This window comes from Mus caroli, chromosome X, assembly GCF_900094665.2.
Source record: "Mus caroli chromosome X, CAROLI_EIJ_v1.1, whole genome shotgun sequence".
Lineage (NCBI taxonomy): Eukaryota > Metazoa > Chordata > Mammalia > Rodentia > Muridae > Mus > Mus caroli.
The window spans coordinates 107,891,559-107,908,227 of record NC_034589.1 but is presented as its reverse complement, the minus strand read 5'-3'; the positions used below and the strand labels follow the sequence as shown (position 1 = coordinate 107,908,227).

General features: G+C 39.6%; 1 pseudogene; it reads left to right on the top strand.

Annotated features, from left to right (window-relative positions):
- The first annotated feature begins 3,142 nt into the window (after positions 1–3,142).
- LOC110286354 overlaps positions 3,143–16,669 on the top strand; it is a 93,410-nt pseudogene continuing 79,883 nt past the window's right edge.

Below are 16,669 nucleotides of genomic sequence, written 5' to 3'. Positions count from 1 at the left end.
GAAGAAATAATAGCTCTAAGCCATTTTTATTGTGTAAAACTATTTTAGCCAAAAAGCAAGTATTATAGAGCGCGCGCGCGCACACACACACACACACCCACCCCCCCCCCCCCCCCCCCCCCCCCGGGGTTTTTTTTTTTTTTTTTTTTTTTTTTATGGAGCAAAAGGTTAGTGAAGTTGCCTCTTGGTATGGGGGTGGGAATGGGAATAGATGTGAGTAAGGGTTGGGTTTCTGGCCTTGCTAGGACTTTATTGGACCTAATGGGTACCCCTGGAATCTATATAACAATGAGCAGAATTTCTCCATATGAGCACCCTACTCTTTGCTGAAATCTCAGTTCCCAAATATAACCTGTATTCCATCTGGTAGCCTGTTTTTTGTTGGTGGTGGGTTTTTTGTTTGTTTTGTTTATTGCTTGTTTGTTTTACTGTGAATCTGAGTGCAGGGGGTTGTAAGGTAGATATGGGTGACAAATGTGAGAAATATTAGAAGTCTGAGAAAAACATCGCTTTGTTTTGTTTCCAACTATCTTGAAGTCAGATTTTAATGAGGGTTCCCAGTAGATTAAGTCTGTACTTTTATAACCCCAGTGTGAGCAGTACTAGTGTGAGGGTCCTCCACAGGTTCTCTGGTGAACTTGATGTTCTGGACATACATAAAAATATTGTTCTTGAATATTTGTCTAAACAGTGATGTATCATCTTTTATTTCAAAGTTTAAGCCTGGAACACAAATTCTTAGGAGAGCAGTGAGGCTGACATGGTGAACGACTATTTCTTGGCTAGTAATCATCCAAGTGACATTGAGGGACTGATGTTGACTGGCCATGATGGTTGTCAGATACAGGCATTGAATGAGCAGAATTAGGAAACTGAAGTCGCAGTTTCAGTGAATCAGTGGGATGTGGTCTTCTATCTCTCATTCTGATGACAGGTCCTGTGGTGGTTGCTCTCTTTAGGGCCTCAGTTGTTGGGTGGTCTCCCTTCTGTTGGGTTTGATGTGGGAGTGGCAGATCTAAGTCTGGATACTCCCCACCTTCCCAGCTTTTGGTGTGGTCAGAATCACAGTGCAAGGTCCTTTCTATTTAAGTTCTAGGGTTTTGTGCTTATACCTCTTAATGCAGACTTTTATTGTCTTATGGTTTTACTGCTGTGAACAGACACCAAGGCAAGTCTTATAAAGGACAACATATATTTGGGGCTGGCTTGCAGGTTCAGAGGTTCAGTCCATTATCATCAAGGTGGGAGCATGGCAGCATCTAGGCTGGCACATGGCAGGCAGCTCTGAGAGCTCTACATCTTCATCTGAAATCTGCTAATGGAAAACTGAGTTCCAGGCAACTAGAGTGAGGATCTTAAGCCCATACTCACAGTGACACACCTACTCTAACAAGGCCACACTTCCTAATAGTGCCACCCGCTGAGCCAAGCAAATATAAACCATCCCAGTTATCTATTTTAAAACAATGGGGGCTGGGGGAGGAGCAGACTCATTAACCTGATTGATGGCAGGCCTGTGATACTTCTGGACTTTATGGAGAGCATTCATATATCTCAAGAATGTATGTTGGTCATATTCAGCTAAAATGTCTGACTGGAGGTTAGGCAGCAGGAGGGGTATCTCCCATATAGGATCTTAAATAGGGTAAAACCCAAGGTATAAGGGGTATTTCTGAACTTATATAAGGCATAAGGTAGGAGAGCCATCAAGACATTGCCAGTTTTGAATCAAGGTGTCCTTTTGGGTCTGATTCATCCTTTCTTCCTGCCCTGAACTCTGGGGTCTGTAGGCACAATGTACTTTTCAGTTTGTTCCCAGGAACTGTGTTGAAGATTGAGTTACCTGAGAGATGAAGACTGGTCCATTGTCAGACCCAAGCAGGGTAGGCAAACCATACCTCGGCATAATATCTTCCAGGAGCTTCTTTGCCACTACATTGGCAGTCTCTTTTTCTGTTGGGTAGGCCTTTATCCATCCTGGAAAAGTATCAATAAAAAGTATATATATATGCTTGCCTGGTTTTACCTCTATATGGTCCAGGCTGTTGACCTCTGATTCTGGTTTTGTAAGTTTCTTGATTGGTGACAGAGGGGTTCATGGTCTGACAAGTAGGGCAATTTGAGATAACCTGGTCTATTAATTGTACCATATTAAGTGTTTTGTATCATGCCTCTTGGAGCATTCCCCCTTCCCCCATGGCCCAAATATGTGGCCTGGTGGATCTGGTGGATGAGTTGTTTATTGAATTCCTTTGGTAAGATGGTACAGCCCTCTACAGTATGAATCCATATTTTTTTTCTTATAAATCCCTTGACATTTGACCTGATCCTGTTTGTCCTCTGCAGTATATTAGTGGATGGCTGAGAATGCTGGATCTGTAAGACTACCAAGATGTTGGTGGTGAATGTTTGAGCAACCTTCTTTTCGACTTTATCAGCTAGTGTGTTTCCTCAAGCTATTTCTATTTTTTTTTTCCTTTTGGATGCGCAGGGTAATAAATTGTGGCCACTTTGAGAGGAAGCCATAATGCCTCCAGCAAAGCAAGTGTTTTTTTTTTTTTGTTTTGTTTTGTTTTTTTGTTTTTTGTTTTTCGAGACAGGGTTTCTCTGTATAGCCCTGGCTGTCCTGGAACTCACTTTGTAGACCAGGCTGGCCTCGAACTCAGAAATCCGTCTGCCTCTGCCTCCCAAGTGCTGGGATTAAAGGCGTGCGCCACCACCGCCCGGCTCGTGTTTTTTTGTTTTTGATGACCTTTCCTTTAGCAGTAAAGAATCCTCTGTCTTCATATATGGACCAGTGTACATGAGTGATGGTAAAGGTGTGTCAGGATAAATGTTGGCTATAGTCCTCTTAGAAAATTCAAAAGCCTGAGTTAGAGCTCTTATCTCAGCATTTTGGGCTGACCTTCCTGGCAGCACAGCAGCTGCCCAAACAACAGCGTCCAAGTCTACCATCCCTAACTCTGCATACCTGGTTCCGTTCTGGATGAAGTTGCTCCCATCTGTGAAGTAGATATGTTCTGTATCTGGGCCGCGTATGTTAGTCAGATCCAGCCTCATATTTTGAACATGTCCCAAAACTAAGAAGTGGTCATGCTTTATGTTTAAGGATGAGGTAGCAGGGTAGTAGAGTTTAGGACACATGGCGGGTTATACTTTATATGAGGAGGATTTAGGAGCAGAACTTGGTAATGTATCAGCAAAGCATTAGATAACGATCAGCTGGGTGAATTCTTGATATAATACCCTTCAATAGCATGGGGAGTGGTGAAAACAAGCTCTTGCTTCATGCCTATGTTGCCAGTATCCTTTAGCAGCAAGACAGTGGTGGCTATGATCTTGAGACAAGCTGGCATCTTTGGGCCATGGGATCCAGCTTCTTAGATAAATAGGCCATTGGTCTTTTCTATGGGCCCAAAGTTTGGGTGAGCACTACTTTTGCAATCCCATTTCTCTCATACACATATAGAAGTAGTGATTTGTGATTTTTCCAGGACATCCAGAGCCACTGCCTCCAGCAAGGCTTTTCTTAAAAATTTAAAAGCCATGTCTGTTTTAGGGGTCTATTTTAGTTTGTCTTCCTGTCCTCTTGTGGCCTCATATAGTAGCCAGATTATTTCCATAAATCTTGGCACCCAGAGACTACAAAACCTGGCAGATCCCCCAAATTCCTGTACTTGCCTTCAGATAGATGGGATCAGGATGCTGAGGATGGTCTGTTTTCTAGTGTCTGACAACATGCACTGGCCCACCCTTGAGTATGTTCCCTAGATAGGCGACTTTCATTTGGAAAAGCTGGGCCCATTTGGAAGACACTTGCTAGCCCAGTTGACTCAGTTCCAGCAATGAGTTATGCATTGCTTTTTGGCAGGTCTCCATATCAGGGGCTATGAACGTCTCCAAATCAGAGGTTGGAAACTGATTTGGGGATGGGCACACCAGTAGTTACCTAACTCCTCATGTAATTCCTTTTAAAAGATGGTGGTGAGTTTTTTAATCATTTGAGGCAGATGTGTCCAAGTCAGTTGTCTATTGAAGCAACTCTCCAAACCTTGCCATTTAAAGGCAAACTGAGGCTGGCTTTTGGGAGCCAGAGGCAAGCTGAAGAAAGAAAGCATCCTTCAGGTAAAGCATGGTATACATAGTGTGCTTGGGAAGAGACTGCTTAGCAGGGTGTAGGGATTTAGAACCGTGAGATAGATGTTTTACACCTACCTGTTTATTTTCTGCAAGTACTGCATAGGCTGATAGTCATAGTAATAAGGTTTCTTAACAAACAAGAGAGGAGTGTTTTATGCTGATTGGCAAGGAATCAGAATTCTGGTCTCCCAGAGCCCGTTGCTGTGTGAGGCGATCCCAGTTCTGGCCTCTCTGGGCATTGAAGATTGACTGATTCAGGCTGAGATGGCTTCAGCCTTCAATTTGTCTAGAACTGAAGGTTGATGTCAGGCGAGTCCTAATGGATTTGATTTTGCCCAGATTTCAGAGACTTCTGCCAGAAACCTCTGGAGTAACGGGCTAGGAGATGGGCCTGGCTGAAGGAAAAATTTGTACTCTGTTTTTAGGGCCAAAGTCAAAACATGGATGGGGCCATCCTTATCCAGCATTCTCACTTCCTCGGGATCAAAATGGATTTGGGACCCTGTCTTGGTGAGAAGGTCTCTTCCCAGAAGGGGGTGTGGGCATACAGGGATGACCATGAATGCGTGGGTAATTTGTCACACTCCCAAGTCCACCTTCCTTTAGGTAGTCCATGGATGGGGCTTGGTTCTCATTGTACCTTGTACCCATGTTTATTGATTCAGCAGTGTCGCCAGTGGTTGTTTCAAAACACAATTTTGTGTCCTTGTATCCACCAGACAGTCTATGGGCTTCCTCTCCATCTTTACGGTTACCTAGGACCCAACTCCCTCAGTCATCTAGGGTTTTTTTGTTTGTTTGTTTGTTTCAGAACCTTTAGGCCCTCCCTTTGATTTTTGAAGGGCATTCATGCTTCCCATGGCCTTTCTCTTTGCAATAGGCACATTGGTCCCTCTCTAACAGAGGACAAGTTTTTATTTCAGTGGGGACAGGCTTATCTTTGCCATTTCCATGATCTAGGTTTTTTAAGCTCTGTCATCAGGACAGTTGTGGCTTGTGGTGGCACATAGCACTTTCACCAGTCCTCTGCTCTGTCAATCCTTGGGAGTCTCCCAATTGTTGATAACCTTCTTAGCTATAGCTACTATACTATGGTTACTTAGCTATAACTAACAAGTGCATACTGGCAAAACCATCCAGGCTTTGAAGTTTTCAGCAGATGTCAGGGACAGCTTGTTTAATGAAGGCCATGTTTATAGCTGACTATTTTTCTCTGGCTTCTGGTTCAAAGGAAGTATAGATCCTATAGGCTTCAAAAATCTTTCTCAATATTTCCTGGGGCTCTCATATTTTCTCTGCATCACCTGGCTTACCTTAAATAAATTTATGGCCAGGCTAGTGGCTTCTTAGAGCCCCCACCCATCACCACCAATCAAAATCTGGCAGAAGATCCAGAGCCTCCTCTTACCTTTGGCAGTGTTAAAATGCCAGTAGAATTGAGTCAAAGGAAAAGCTGCATCAATACTAGCTTGGAATTGGGTGGACAGTCCATTTACTCCCTGAACCAATTTCCAAGAGGCTCCCAACATCTCTTTCTTCCCTCTGTTGTGAAGAAGACCTGGAGTCATTGCTGACAGTTGTCCTAGGTAGGCTGGTGTTGTGCTCTGAGTCTACGGGAAACCCAGACAAGCCCAAAGAACTGCAAAATCCGCTGCAACTCTCTTTTGCGAGTTGCAAAAGAGTCTTTTTCTTGTTTCAAGTTCAAACCTGGATCACCCACCTAGCACTCACTGCGTGAATGCTGGCAAGCGGCCCTGAGTCCAGAAAACATTGGGTTTATATATAGTATAGATAGAAACAGTGTGAATATTTACAGAAAAGAGGAGTAGAGGGTGGAATAGTACTGAAGCGGGAGGGGGGTTAATGGGTGTCTGTTCAAGGATTAATTTTATGGCCAGTTGTTACTGTCTGTGACCTCACCTCTGTTTACCTTTTAGTCTTTCCATGGTCTCCCTTGAGTTTATTATTTCTCTAAGGTCTCAAGGACAGACACCTGGAGAGTTATCAGGAGGAGTGTTGAGTGTTGCCTTTTGGAGACACAGAGGCCTGGAGAAAATCTTGAGATAGGGGAGAGGGAGGGACTGCTGCAGGAGGATGCAGCACAGAAACCAGATGACTGCATATTGTGCTTGCCTCAAGGGAAGGGAGGATGGGAGCCTCTGGCAAGGAAGGCAGAGGCAAACTGTCTGTACAACACTGAAGATTCTCTAGTATAAGTAATTTGGGGGTTACAACACTGGTGAGTCAGCTGACTGAATCTAAAAGACCTGTAAGAGCTCACATTCTTTCTAAAACTGGGAGATTTTGCAACTTCCAATTGTAAAGGTCATTATTAGCAAATGGCGCATATGTCATGAATTGTTTCCTCTGTACACCTGGGGGCCCCACATGCCAGAGGTGTAATGTCTTAGAAGAGCTGGACCTCTGGACATTCTGATGTGAGTATGAGGTGGCCTTCAAGTGGAGTGAAGTGAATCAGGGGAGTCAGGGGCTGTTCCTTCCTCTGTTTGTACTGGTTGGGCAGGGGCAGCAGGGACAGAAACATAGATATAAAGAGGAGGACAGAAGTTCTCCTTTGGGACAGAGGGAGGAAGAAAAGCTGGCGGATGCAGGCTAACCCTCTTTTAGAGGAAGGAGAGTGAGGAATTGTGTAGCCAATAGGGTAAAAAGGGATTTCAACCAAACAGAGGGGGGCTTTTTAATCAGTTATTACCACCTGGTGATATATGGCACCAGGTCCAGGTGGACCCTGGCCTCATAGACAACAATCTTCATCCTGTAGATGATGGGAAGTTGAAAAGTCCCCTCCTCAAGCCATCCTACCTTATAAATGGGTCATTAGTTCCTACTAAAGATGGTTAGTTTGCCAGAATGGACACCTATACCTGAGTTCTCCACAGCTCGGAGGAAGTCCTTAAAATGGTTCAGGATTAATCTCAGTAGGTGTTCTGTGCCTGTCCCACTTAGGTATCAAAGCAAACCTTGTACAGGAAGACAAAAAGCACAAACAGAATATACAGAGACAGACACAGGAATACATTACCAGGAAAACAAAACCAAAAAGTTGTCTCAGAAGGTCTTCCTCCTTGAACACTGGGGGTGGGGTGGGGGAGTGGGGTCCAAAGAGCTACAGATGGTTGAGAAATCAGATGAGAAGTAGAAAGATTCCCAGCTTCTAACAGTAGGTCTGGAAGGTCCTCTATAGCCCCTAACTAGGTAACAAAATATGTATATTCTTTGCCCATCTCGGTCTTCAGATTAAACCTGAAACAGAAACATAGACGAGACTAGAGAAAACAGAGTACCTGGACTTATTTATCAGAAAAACACTCAATTATTTAGCTCAGGAGTCTCCAGAAAATCCTAGAAGAGCCCCTAAATGTACAGGTCTATGATTGACCCAAGAATGATACCCCAGACCTAAATAGTATGCAAAGGCAAGGAGCACTTATTCTGCAGAAATTACCAGCATGCAGAGATCTCCACCCATCAAAATGGAGATGTGTGAACTTACAGGATCACTTTTAAAGCCAGTTAGGGGAATTTCAGGGAGAAGTGAATGACCTTTACTTTTTAAAAAACAAACAAACAAACAGAAAACAAAACAAATTTGATTAGTTGGCTCTATTTTCAAGGTATGGATGTCTTTGGGATTGGTAAAGGTTCTGGATAATTTGGGAGACTTTCCAGGACCATTGATATTTCAATATTTTTGGCTCAGTGTTGACTCAGGCCAGATTGTGGAGCAGCTCCTGGAAGCTCTTGATTGGCTGCCTGTGAGGGATGGTTTTTCCTGGAATTTGCCTTGTTTTAGACTTGTCCAGTATTAGGAAACAGAACCATAGGACTATTCCTTAAACTATTAGCTTGGAGTATCATGGGGTCTGCCAGCTTTAACTCTCTCATTGACCTCTTAACCTCAATAACAAAGATAGATATTACCTCAGAGTAAAGGACAGGAAAAAGGTTTTCTGAGCAAACATCCCCAAAGAAAAAGCTGGAGTATATATTCTGATATTTAAAATCACATAATCATTTCATTAGATTCTGAAAAAGCCATTGACAAAATCCAACACCCCTCATGTTAAAAGTATTAGGGAGATCAGGGATACAAGGCACATACCTAAATATAATCAAATATAATCAAATACAGCAAGCCAATAGCCAACATTAGACTCAATAGAGTGAAACTTAAAGCAATTCCACTAAAGTCAGGGAAAAGACAAAGCTGCTCACTGTCTCCTTATCTACTCAGTATAGTTCTTGATGTTCTAGCCAGAACAATAAGACAACTAACAAATATCAGAGGAGACAAACTGGAAAGGAAGAAGTTAAAGTATCATTATTTGTGGATGATGTGATAGTATACATACACGACCCCAAAAAATTCTACCAGAGAACACCTGTAGCTGACAAACACCTTCTGCAAAGTGGATAGATAAAAAATTAACTCAAAGAAATCAGAAGCTATCCTTTATATAAATGATAAACAGGCCAACAAGGAAATTAGGGAAACAACACCTTTTATAATAGTTATAAATAATATAAAATGACTTGGTTTAACTCTAACCAAACAAGTGAAAGATCTGTATGACAAGCACTTCAGGTTGCTGAAGAAAAAAAATTGAAGAATATATCAGAAGAGAGAAAGCTCTCCCATGCTCATGGATGAGTATAGTTAAAGTGGCCATTTTACCAAAACAATTTACAGATACAATGCAACACCTATCAAAATTCCAACACAACTGTTTACATACCTTGACTGAGCAATTCTCAATTTTGTATGGAAAAACAAAAATCCCAGGATATGCTAAACAATCCTGAACAATAAAAGAACATCTAGAGGTGTCACTATACCTGACCTCAAGCTATACTATACAGAAATAGTATAAAAATTCATGGTACTGGTATAGGAACAGAAAGGTTGATCAATGGAATAGAATCAAAGACCCAAATAGAACCTCATTACCTATGGACACATGATTTTTGATAATGAAGCCAAAAACATACAAAGGAAAAAGGAAGACATCTTCAAGAAATAGTGCTGGTCTAACATGTAGGCAAATGAAAATACTTATCAACATGTACAAAACTAAACTCCAAGTAGATCAAGGACCTCAATGTAAAACTGGATACACTAAATATACTTGAAGAGAAAGTGGGAAATACCCTTGAACACAGAGTTACAGGAGACAATTTCCTGAGCAGAACACCAATGGCTCAAGCTCTAAGATTAATAATTGATAATTGGAACCTTGTGAAACTACAAAAGTTTTGTAAAGCAAAGGACACTCTCAATAGGACAAAATGGCAGCCTACAGATTGGGAAAGGACCTTCATCAACCCTACATCTGACAAAGAGCTAATATCTAAAATTTATAGAGAACTCAAGAAGTTTGACACCACCAACCTAATTAACCCAGTTAAAAACTGGGACACAGAGCTAAACAGAATTCTTAACAGAGGACTCTTGAATGGCTGATAAACACTTAAAGAAATGTTCAAAGTCTTTAGTCATCAGGGTAATGCAAATCAAAACAACTCTAAGATTCCATCTTATACCTGTCAGAATGGATAAGATAAAAAACTCAAGTTATAGCACATGCTGTTGAAGATGTGGAACAAGGGAAACACTCCTCCATTCCTGGTGGGAGTGCAAACTTATACAACCATTCTGGAAATCAATCTGGTGGTTCCTCAGAACATTGGAAATAGTTCTACCTGAATACCCAACCATACCACTCCTGGGTATATACCCAAAAGATGCTCTACCATTCCACAAAGACACTTGCTCAACTATATTCATAGTAGCTTTATTTGTAAGAACCAGAAATGAGAAACAACCTATATGTCCCTCAACTGAAGAATAAATAAAGAAAATGTGGTTCATTTTCACAGTGGAATACTATTCAGCTATTAAAAACAAAGGCATCCTGATTTTTTTAGGCAAATGGATACAACTTGAGAATATCATCCTGAGTGAAGTAACACAGTCTCAAAAAGACTTAAGTGGTATATGCACACTTAAAAGTGGATAGTAGCCCTAGAATGAAGGATATGCATGCTATAATCCGCAGACCCAAGTAAGTTTAAGAAGAAGGAAGGCCCATACAGGGATGCTTAAAACATACTTAGAAGAGGGAACAAAATGGTCATAGGAGGCAGAGGGAGGGAGGGAACTGGGTGGAGGACAGGGGAGGATGAGGTGAATGGGGAGGTAAGATCATGTGTAGGGAGAGACAGGAGAGAGGCCCAGAGAACCAGGAGAATGCATGGAGCTGCCTGGGGGAGGTGGAGAGGGAAGAATTTCTAGGAAGTCCCAAACACCTGGAATAGGTGAGGCTCCCAGGGGTCAGAGCAGGTAACTTTAGCTTAGATGCCTAAGAGTGGGGACTTGGAATCTGAAGAGACCACTTCCTGTATTTAGGTAGGACCCCCAGTTGAAAGATAGGGAGGCTAATACACCCACAAAACTTTTGACCCAAAATTTGTCTTGTAAAAAAATGCAACTGTGGAGCAGAAAATAATACTCTGTTATGCTTGCAGACAGGAGCCTAATGTAATTGTCCTCTGAGAGGCACCACCAGGACTGGCCTGAAACAGAAGCAGATTCCCACAGCCAAATTTTAAACAGATGTCGAGTATTCTTACTGAAGCGTTGGAAGAAGTATCAAAGGCCTAGAATTAGATGGAAACACTACAGGAAGACCAACAGTATCAACAAACTTGGACATGTAGGAGTTCTCAGAATCTTAGCCACTAACCAAGGAACATAGATGAGGCCTCCTGGCACATATGTAGCAGTTGGAAACTCAGTTTTCATGGCTCCCCTGTGTGCTTCATGGCTCTCAGTGGGAGAGGGTGAGCCTAACTTGGCAGAGACTTGATATGCCAGGGTTGAGAGGGTAATATCCACGAGGTGTTCTACTCTTTCAGAGAAGGGAAGGGGGAATGGTGAGGGAGGAACCCGGAGTGGGGACAGTGTTTGGGATGTAAAATAATTAACATAAAAAGTCTATGGAAAAACAGTATATTCTAATCTCTCTATAGTATCATTAGCTTCCAGCAACGATTCAACATGGTCCTTCAGTTCAGTTAGTCCCTAATTATCTCATAGGGCTGAGTTGGTAGAGGGAATCATTTTGATGGAGATCCTCTGAAGAGAAAAGATAGAAGTCAACTAAGAGTTAAAGAAGACTAACAAGGAGCAGGATCTGGTGAGGTAGGGTAGGCATTAGATTCTTAGAATCCTACGTTCTAATCTCTTGGATGAAATCCAGTGGATGCTCCTGACCTTGATCTCTGTACAGTTCAGAGTAGTTACCTCCTAATCCTTCCTTGTCCTTCCTCTCCAGTAATGTGTAGATATTCACTGCCTGGCAGTAAGGCCTTCTAACTAAAATTGTTCTTTCTAATCAGATCAGGCTGCTCAAACGGTAAATTTTGTTACATATCTGGAGAATACCTTTAAAAACTAACCATATTTTGAAAAACTAAAACATTAGCTTAAAGTGCCAGAGTCAGAGCAAAGTGAAATAAATATACTACTACTGGCCTGTAATAACCTGACTCATAGACATTTCTATATTTAGTATTACTTTTTTCATTAAAATATTGTAAGAGGGAATTAGACATTTAAAAGACTTGGAATGAATTTTGCAAACTACTTTCCAGCAGTTCTGTTTTCAGGAGACCAATATCATATCACTCAATAAGTGGGGAATTCAGGCCAATTGTTATGAAGGCGAATTTAACACACTAATTATTGAATGCCTTTCTAAATTCTAAAAAGAAATATTTTCTTCTGGTTCTTTTTAAAACTAATCTTTCACAAAACAACATATGATTTTCCTTAATTACATAGCTTCTCTTACATTTTATTTCATCTTATTCGGGTAGTTTTATGAAAAATTCTATTAGCAAATTGTCATTGGTCTTAAAGTACAAATAAAATAAAAGCTAAGATATATTGTGTGCCTTAATTGTGGTAACTCACCTAATCCATTCAGCAGCATTATAATACAAGTATTTCCACTGTAATTTTACATCTAAAGAAAGATATATAGTGAGTAGAGTGATCAAAAGCTCACAACTAATAAGAAAATTTGAATGTCATCATACACTCTTGCTTTGTGGCTACTACCATTGAATATATAGAGTAAGATAGCACTTCCATTTTTCTTTATGTGTCTATCACTCTATGCAAATCTTAATCTGGGAAAATGTAATGAAAATTTCACCCTTGAAACTAAACCCCTTATCCTATTGAGAGAAACTGAATATTCTGAGATATTTATTATTTGTAAATAGTATTGACTGGTGTACTTAGTTTTTACTAAGATGCAGTGACTTTCTTGAAGTTTAGCTCCTATATGAAATTAAGTACATTAGTCATACTTATATTTCAGGACATCTGCCATGAGTTTGTATTTTCTTATCAATTGCACTAACATTAAACTCTCAGAGAAGTGTAGGACTCTCAACACAGTACATTAATGGGACAATTGCGATTTCTTCTTTATATAAAACAAATATTTGCAAGACACTTTGCCCATTTTAATTTTAGGATCAGGATTTTCATATCTAAAAATAATCTCTTCTCAAAATGAATGTAATATATAAGAATACCCATTTCTTAGTACTTCTGAGTAACCTCTCTTTCTTGGCCATTTTACATGCCATAAACTTTTCGAGATTATAGTTCTTACTGCCATGATTCAGAAAACTGTATTATTGTGAGGCATCATAATGCATTAAGCATAAACTTTAAATTATAAATATTGTTTTTAATTTTTTACTGAGTTGCACAAGCACAGGCCACGAATAAAACAGTTCTAATACTAAAATTTCACAGAGAAAATATAAGCTAATGTTTTACATATGAAGTCACCAATATCACTAAACTTTGACTAAGGATTAGGAACCTAGGAAGCAAAAACACAATGCCAGTTTTAAAGTATTGAGGGTCACTAACTAACTCTATTGTGTCAATTTGTTCAAGTGCCAAGTAATGATTTTACAAATAATTACTCTTTAAAAGGCAGAAACAAATTTATATCCTTCCTGCTTTTATGATGCATGAAACGAGAGATGTACTATCAACCAGACAGTTGTTCTTAGGTACAAACATCACTTAATGTCCTAACGAAAATGAAATATTGCATGTCAGTAACTGATCAGTGACTGTATAAAACACATTAAGGGCTTTTATTCTTTTAAGCTACTTTTAATCAAAGTTCATCCATCACGGCTTTGAAACATAGAATGTTTTCAGGCTATTCTTCCTGAAAACTGGTAATGAACCTTTAAAGTCAAAAGGACAAAGCAATGATTTCAGGGTAGTAAAAACAGTTTTTTAAATAGTTGAGGTTTCTGAGTGTGCTATGAAGGTCTATACTTATAAGGTCTATACTCCTAGAAATTAGGAGGTGAAAGCAAGAGGGTCAGGCATTCAAGGACAACCTCAACTACATAGTGAGTATGAGGCCAGCCTAAGCTATCTTTAAAAAAAAGCAAAATATCAAATTATATTGTTTAGAATTAAACACACTTGAGTCAGTTTATTCACCTTTCTTCTAAACATATACCTTAAAGACAAATTCAAAAGTATTTTTAACTTATATAATTTGACTGCATTGTTAAAAGGCCAAATTTAAAATATAACCTGATAAGAATAATCTCTTATTTATATTTTGATTTTATTTTACTAGTATCATATCCTCCCAAACTAGACTGTGACTTGACTGACAATATTTTACATATTGAAAAGAAATAATAATGACACATAAAAGAAATAAGATTCTAGGCCCAATATACAATAAATTCTAAAGTAAATGAATGCACTAAATACATTTTCTCAAATATTTGTACTGATAAAAACTACTAAATAAATATAATTAGGAAAAAATTCTAAAATTCATATATTTTAATGTACTCAAAGATGATAGCTAAATAGTGAAATCTAATATTATTCTTTTATATTAATTAATAATATTATTTATTTTCAACCGAAATGTTGCACACACCCCCCAAGTCTCCCCTTGCTGAGTTCTTCTCCCTACCTTCCTCCTCTTTGCCTCTGAGAGGGTATCCTCACACCCTGGCCATCAAGTCTCTACAGGGTTAGGCTCTTTCTCTGCAACTGAGGCCTGTGAAAAGCCAACCCTCTGCTATATATATGTGCTGGGGCCTCAGACTAACCTGCATATGTTCTTTGTTTGAGGGCACAGTCTATCTGAGATCTCAGGTGCGAGGTTAGTTGACACTGTTGCTCTTCTTAAGGAGTTGCCATCTCCTTCAGTTCCTTCAATCTTTCTCTAACTCTTCTATAGTCACCTTCCACCTAGGTCTAATGCTTGGGTGTGAGTAGATGCATGTCTCAGTCAGCTTCTGGTAGAGCCTTTCAGAGGTCAGCCATGTTATTCTCCTGTCTGAAAGCACAACATAACATCAGTAATTGTGTCAGGGATTGGTGCCGCCCCATCGGATGGATCCCAATTTGGACCAGTCAGTGGTCCACCATTCCTTCAGGCTCTGCTCCTTTTTGTCCCTGCATTTCTTTTAGACAGGAACAATTTTGGGTCAATAGAATTGTACATGGTTTGGTGTACCCATCCCTCCACTGGGGTTCCTGTCTGACTACTGTGTGTTCCATCTACCCACTCTTGGGCATTTCAAAAAGGATCCCACATTGAGTCCTGGGAGCGAGCATCTCCCATCCCAGGTCTCTAGAACTTTCTAGAGATCTCCCCCCCCCAACCCAATAACCCTGGTAGCTGCATATTTCCATTCATTCTTTTGGCCCTCTGAACTTCTCTCCTGTCTCCTCCAAACCTGATCCTGCCCCATTTAGCACTCCCTCTTCCCTACCGCATCTACGACTCTCCTTCCCTCTGCCTCCCATTACTATTTTCCTCCCTCTAAGTGGGATTTAAGCAACCTTACAAGGGCCTTTCTTCTGTATTTTTAACTTCTTAGACTTTATGGAATATATCCTGGATTTTCTGTACTATTTGACTAATATCCACTTATCAGGAAGTATATACAATGCATATCCTTTAGGATCTAGTTTACCTCATTTAGGATGGTATTTTATAGTTCCTTACATTGTCCCGAAAAATTCCCAATGCCCTTGCTTTTAATAGCTGAATAGCATTCCATTGTGTAAATGATCCTTATATTCTGAATCCATTCTTCGGTTGAGGGACATCTGGGTTGCTTCCAGCTTCGAGCTGTTATGAATAAGACTGCTATGAACATAGTGGAGCACGTGTCCTTGTGATATGATGTATGTGAATATGTACTACTGTATCAAATAAAATGTTTTTTTCAGACAGAGATCTCCTTTTACTTGTACAAACAATTTTTAATGTTTTTGTAACCTATTATATGAATATTATTAGAATGAATGACAGTATGGTTATATTTTCAAAAATTTTAATACCGAAATAGCTAGCATTTTATGCAAAGAATTACAACATTAATATACTTTGGAGTCTTTGAGGTTCCTAAACTAATGTTAGTGAAGAATAAATACTAAATATATAGCCAAGCTAACAAAGAAGGATGATGAGTATAGGAACTTTTTCATAAGAAATTACTGAGAAATGAAGTTAGATCTCAGTAAAGTGACAGAAATGAGTCATGTATTTATTGAGTGTTCTTTAGTAGTAGAGTTGATAGAAGAGCAGGTACTTTTCAAAAGTGCTGAATGAATAAAAAGGAAGTCAGTATAATTGAAAAGCAAAAGCATGGGGTAGATATTAAGAGATGCAAAGAAGGGTGGTGCAAGCTGAGCTAAGGGGCTTGCTAATTCAAGGCCAGCCATGGTTGTATACGGAAATTTCCCATCTTAAAAAAGAACCCCTCAAACAAACACACACAAAAATGGATGTTAGCTATGAGCAAACAGATATCTTTGGTTGTAGGATTGTTGAGAAACTCTTTGTGGGCCTGTGGACTTGAGGAATTTGTTGCCTTATAATTTTATTGTATACATGACTGCTCTTAAAGTAACAGAGGACACTTTTCCTGAGTAGATACATATTATTATCATTGAAATAAAGTTGACAGCAGGCATTTGTCTTATTTTTTTCAAATAAGTAAATTTCAGCCTACATCATTAAAGTTATCCGAACTGAAGGTTTCCATACTTTGATTTTACTGACAAACAAAGACTATTTACTTGAACTGTTGATAAAAAGTTTTAACATTTTGACTCACATATCTTATTTCCAATCTGTCAACGTATTTTAGAATATAATAGTCACACTTGAAAGAACTTCAAAATAATTGCTGACAAAGAAATAGTAACAAATAAGGAAGATTTTGCTCCCTACCACACATATGGCACCTACGTGATAAAGGAATTTAAAAGAGTTTTTTGTTTCATTCAAAAGCTAACAAAACATGGGAAAATGCAAAAGATTGTTTTAACTTCTTTTTTTTTTTAATTTTTAATGTTTTTTTATTACGGATTTTCCTCAATTACATTTCCAATGCTATCCCAAAAGTCCCCCATACCCCCCCC